Here is a 5,000-nt window from a genome sequence, read left to right as displayed (position 1 = left end):
CATTGACTTTATATAGTGTACCAAGAGTTGTTCCCTCGCTTACGGCCATACCAGCCTGAATACGCCTGATCTTGTCCGATCTCGGAAGCTAAGCAGGGTTGGGCCTGGTTAGTACTTGGATGGGAGACCGCCTGAGAATACCAGGTACTGTAAGCTTTTTGTCCCAGTAGAGCGTGCTCTTGTGTCATGGAGCAACTGCTTTTTATTTATCACCCTAATAATATCATGGATTGTTATTGGACTAAATGCAGTTTGTGTGCTGCCCTGCCCTGATCAAATCAAATCAAATAATGGACAGTGCGTTTCCCTCAAAATATAGGCAGTACATGCAGCCTTTGTTTTTAGTCTAGGAGACAGTCAATGTCTGTAGTCCATTAGGGCACTATACAATCCCTTCAATGTTTTGCCTGATTCCGTTAATTCCCAAGTTCCCTTTTCTCCATTTAGATTTCCCCGTTGACCGTTTGTCCCTGTTTTGGCAGGTTTTCGCTCTCAAAAGTACACCTTTTTAATAGCAAAACAGCACAATTGGATGTTCTATGTCCACAACAATGTTTAAACCCTATCAGGTGACCATTTGTGAGGTCTGGGAAAAATGTAAGACATTTAGATGTTGGGGTGTAGTTACCCTTAAATGCAAGCATGCACCAGGAAGATACCTTTGTTTGGTTAAGCGGTGTTGCTGTAGAACAAATGGCAACTGGAGTGATGCAAATGATCACGGTATAATTCTGCCATGCAGGCATAGGCTACTTTGTAGTTAACATTTACTTGCGAAGGTTTTGGGGAAAGCCATTCCTTCCCTACCAGAAGAAGGTTATCATTAGCATCATCGCTAACGGCTACACAAAGTGTAGACATACGCGCGCACCGCACACATGCACACAGACAGGGGCATTCCTGTGCCGTTTCAGAAAGTTCATGGAAATACGAATCACTGATGCATTTTGTTCATGTCTTATGATTGACTTGGGCAAATGAATGCGTTTTCTAACAAGTTGAATAGATTTAGTTGATTTCTTACTAAGTTCAATAAATGTTTGAATATTGTTGAATTTCGGTTTAACTCTTCCAGTGCTGAACGCCAGGTGCGTTCAAATCGCGGACCGTGCTTTAGGACCGCGCAGCATCAAAACCAAGTGACGCAGAGGGCTGCCGTCGATTTCATGCAGAAATGGAGACCCGAAGCTACGTTTGAGTGTTTGTTTATGTAAATACACCAACTAAAACCAAAGTTATGATAATTTCAATTCCATGAAAAAGTAAGCGTCAAAATATGCGCTCTTTTATGAGCGCTTTGCATTTATTATAATAACTTTGTCGTCTTTTGTGATAAAAGGACGGAAAAAACGGTGCTTGTGCTAACCCGGTTCTTCAGGATGCACGAGTATAAACATTCATTCCCCATGACAACTAGCCATTGCGAAAGAACGAACGAGAAATTAGTTCAGTTCTCTTGAGTAGTTTTACGGGAGAGTTTTTCACGATTAGTATTTCAATTGTTAGTATTTCAAGAGTTTTATTGTCAGCAGTATCGTTTTGTGAAGCAATATGAGTCGCACACTTCACGTTGAACAAGCCGGGCCGACTTGTTATTTCAAATGAGCGACGAAGAAACTTTGGAAAGTTCGTGCGCAGACAATGAGAGTGGCCAGGATGACCGAGGACCCCGATTTTGTTGCTGAAAACGTGAGGTAAGAAGACAAACATTTTCTAAAATGAATTTGTTTTATTGCTTTCGTTTATCTTACTATAGTATTCTATTCTACTTCACTTGTAGTGCAAATGCCAATGAACATCTTGAACTTTGAATAATCTTTGAATCCGTTTACCTGTTTTGTATAGTGACGACGACGACGACGAGCAGCCTGGGCCATCAACAGCCCCCACCCCCACAACAAGCCGACGGAGGCCATCACAGAGGGCGTGGGAAGGAAGGATCAGGCCAAGACCAGGTCAAGATCTCCAGCCCAGTCAGCAGCACAGCCAGAACAGAGCTCTGAGCCATGGAAAACAGAGACGATCCTGACACCGCCCCACAAGCCAGTAGGTTCATGCCCCGCAGACCACCAGAGCCCAGGTGGATTTGCATTCAGGGCACACACCAAAGGACCTCTTCCTGCTCTACTTCAGCTCGCAGATACAATGAGGGACAATCTGCAGAAACACCAACAAACAGGCAGCAAGAAATCAGCAGAAGGGGAGCAAATATCAGTGGACTGACGTTGATGTGGAGGAACTGCACAGATTTCTGGGTCTCCTCACTCTACACCACCTCATTGGTGACTCTGCCTAGTATCCAGGACTACTGGAAACAAAGCCACATATTGTCTGTTTCATTGCCAGCGAAGGTCATGCCAAGAGACAGATTCCGGTCCATCTCATGGAACATCCACCTAAGTGATCCAGAGGAGGAGGTGTCATAAACGACCAGCGCAAAGGTACACCCAGCATGACAAACTGTTCAGGGTCAAACCTCTGATGGACGACATTCGCACTGCCTGCCAGGCTCATTACCATCCTAAGAAGGAACTGTCAGTCGACGATAGGATGGTGGCTACAAAAGCCAAAACTGGCATGACCAGTACATGAAGGACCAGCCCCTAACAAATGGGGGGATCAAGCTCTTTTGTGTTGGCAGAAGTCTCAACAATGGCTACACTCTAAACTTCAACGAGTATGTTGGGAAAGCACACACACCCAGCGTGCATGGACTTTCATATGATGCTGTTATGGACCTTATTCAGCCATCACATCTTGGTACAGGATTCCATATTTATATGGACAATTTCTACCAGCCCAAAACTGTTCCTGAGTTTGGGAAGTACAGTTTGGAGACCTGTGGGACCTCAGAAGCTAACAGAAAAGGGTGTCCTAGTGGCAGAGAAAATGCCCTCACCAGCAAATCGAAGAGGGGGTCTGTGAGATGGATCAGAGAGGATCGCCTGGTCTTTGTGGAAGTGGATGGATACGCGGGGAGGTGTGTCGGTGTGCTCCACAATCCACCCAGCGTTTTCGGGGCGAGACAATCAAGAGGAAGGTGAAGGAAGGACCTGGACGCTGGTAGCAAAAAGACATTCCCTGCCCTACCCCCCATCATGGCCACAATAAGCATGGGAGGGGTTGACCTGTCAGACCAGCTTCTCCAGTATTACTCAATCCCATCGCAGAACTGCTCGCTGGTACCGTACCCTCTTCCTGCATTTTTGGACATCGGGAACAACAATGCAGATACTCCTGCACTGTGACATCAGTGCGTAACCCAACAGGTCACACCCATGACGCACAAGAACTTTGTATGGCAGAACTTGGGCTCCAGCTGTGCTGGAGTGACTCCAGACAGGGTTCCACTTCAAAAAAGCACCAGCCATGTTTCTGTGACCATTGCCAATGTTGCAGAGGCTAAAGACAAAGACACAGCAGGCCGCAGGGATTTGTCAGCGCCTGTAAACAAGTTGACAAGAAGAGGTTTGTCACACCATGGAAGTGCAAGGCCTGTGATGTGGCTCTCTGTGTCATTGTGGACAGGAACTGTTTTGAAGAGTGGCACAAATAGGGTAAAGGCCAGTGGCTATACCTAGCTTTTTTTTGTAAATAGTTGTGTGCTTGTATATATCTCAAGAATACTTTTATATGTTCATATTTGCACTTTGTGGTTCAATTTGAAGCTTTTTTTTCATTTTGGACAGAAACTGTTTTGAGGAAAGTGGCACAAAAAGGTTTTTAGGGTTAGAATAGAAGAAAACGCCAGTGGTTTACCTACTTTTATTGTAAATAGTTATTTATTGCTTGTATATATCATCAAAATACTTTTATATGTTCATATTTGCAACCTTGTGGTTCAATTTGAAGCTTTTTAAATGAACTTGGTTCACCATGTTTGAGGGTTTTTACACAATAAAAACCATCTTTTTTTCCTAAACGGACTTTGTGTTTTCTGTGTGTGTTTGGGTCCAGTGTGTTGAAATAGTATGTCAAAGTGAAAAACTTACTAACAGATCATATAGGTGAGGTTGTGCTGAAAAAAAGATACCCAACATTGGTCTGTAAACATTTCTTTATGTAGTATATCAGGGCAAAATTGAAGGTACCCAAAAAGCTCCAGACTCCGAAGAGTTAATGTCTGGATTCCCGTGATTCGGTCAGCAACACCTATTTTTATAGGGCCCTCAATGAACTTGTCGTAAATCAACATAGGATATGCCCTCTTCCAACAATATAAATATATATATATATATATATATATATATATATATATATATATATATATATATATATATATATATATATATATATATATATATATATATTGGAAATTAATGCAAGGGTTGAGCTTCTTCAGTTTGTGTCAGCAAAGTGGATAGCGTTTCTGTGTCCCTTTCAGAGTGAGTGACACATGACTTTATATAGTGTACCAAGAGTTGTTCCCCTTGCTTACGTCCAACCAGCCTGTATTCGCCCGATCTAGTCTGATCTCGGAAGCTACGCAGGGTCGGCCTGGTTAAGTACTTTGGTGGGAGACTGCCTGGGAATACCAGGTGCTGTAGGCAAGCTTTTGTCCCAGTAGAGCGTGCCCTTGTGTCATGGAGCAACTGCCTTTTATTTATCACCCCTAATAATATCATGGATTGTTATTGGACTAAATGCAGTTTGTGTGTGCTGCCTGCCTTGATCAAATCAAATAATGGACAGTGCGTTTTACACCTTCCCAAAATATAGGCAGTACATGCAGCTTTGTTTTTAGTCTAGGAGACAGTCAATGTCTGTAGTCCGATTAGGGCACTATAAAATCCCCTTCAATGTTTTGCCACCTGATTCCGTTAATTCCCAAGTTCCCACTTTTCTCCGTTTAGATTTCCCCGTTGACCGTTTGTCCCTGTTTTGGCAGGTTTTCCGCTCTCAAAAGTACACCTTTTAATAGCAAAAGAGCACAATTGGATGTTCTATGTCCACAACAATGTTTACCCCTATCAGGTGACCATTTGTGAGGTCTGGGAAAA

The 5,000-nt window shown here is 43.3% G+C and overlaps 1 non-coding gene across 1 annotated transcript; it reads left to right on the top strand.

The window, feature by feature from the left end:
• The first annotated feature begins 37 nt into the window (after window positions 1–37).
• On the top strand, window positions 38–156 carry LOC123489063. The gene has a single exon (XR_006660409.1). It is a non-coding gene; the product is annotated as a 5S ribosomal RNA (ribosomal RNA).
• The last annotated feature ends 4,844 nt before the right edge of the window (window positions 157–5,000 follow it).

This window comes from Coregonus clupeaformis, unplaced genomic scaffold, assembly GCF_020615455.1.
Source record: "Coregonus clupeaformis isolate EN_2021a unplaced genomic scaffold, ASM2061545v1 scaf2726, whole genome shotgun sequence".
NCBI lineage: Eukaryota > Metazoa > Chordata > Actinopteri > Salmoniformes > Salmonidae > Coregonus > Coregonus clupeaformis.
The sequence above is the reverse complement of the archived record's forward strand: the minus strand, read 5'-3'. Positions and strand labels throughout refer to the sequence as shown.